This window comes from Morone saxatilis, unplaced genomic scaffold (genome assembly GCF_004916995.1).
Source record: "Morone saxatilis isolate NCDOM2014 unplaced genomic scaffold, NCSU_SB_2.0 Contig3, whole genome shotgun sequence".
In the NCBI taxonomy this organism is placed as follows: Eukaryota; Metazoa; Chordata; class Actinopteri; family Moronidae; genus Morone; species Morone saxatilis.
The window spans coordinates 23,559,817-23,560,411 of record NW_023339873.1 but is presented as its reverse complement, the minus strand read 5'-3'; positions in this window follow the sequence as shown (position 1 = coordinate 23,560,411).

Sequence of the window (595 nt, the reverse complement as noted above, 5' to 3'; positions counted from 1 at the left end):
TACAGGAACTTTGGGGGTGAGGCTTGCAGCACTGAAAACTCCTTCCATTCCATTTCAGCATATTTAAAAGTTCTGCAGACACAAATCAGTTTGTTTTTGTTCATTGTGTTTCAACACATCAGCATGGAGTAACAGAAGAAAGCATACGACAGATGTCGTCTTTTTTTTAAATGCTAGTAGACTAATTTCCCTAATCTTGCCCAACAGGTTGGAGGAACCTTTTAGTTCCATGAAAAGTATTTGATACTGGGCCTAATACAGTTTGTATTTATTCTTGTATTTTTGTTTGTATTCATGATTTGTTCTTATTTTGTTAGTACTTCTGGGATTCACCAATGTAGTAAAAACATAAGTTTTAAATTTGAGGAACATCAAAAAACACATATTTTAGAGATTAGAGTAATTATTTAGAGTAATTATAGTGAATGAATTATTAAATCTGTGGGCTAAAGAAATCTATTCATGTACACGCTGCAACACTGCCCTTATATAGTGTTTAATGTTCAATCTTCACTCCTACTGATAATATGTTTCTCTTGCTTGGAATCTTGGAAGGTTGTTGGTTCGATCCCTGGCTCCTCCTGCCACGTGTCGA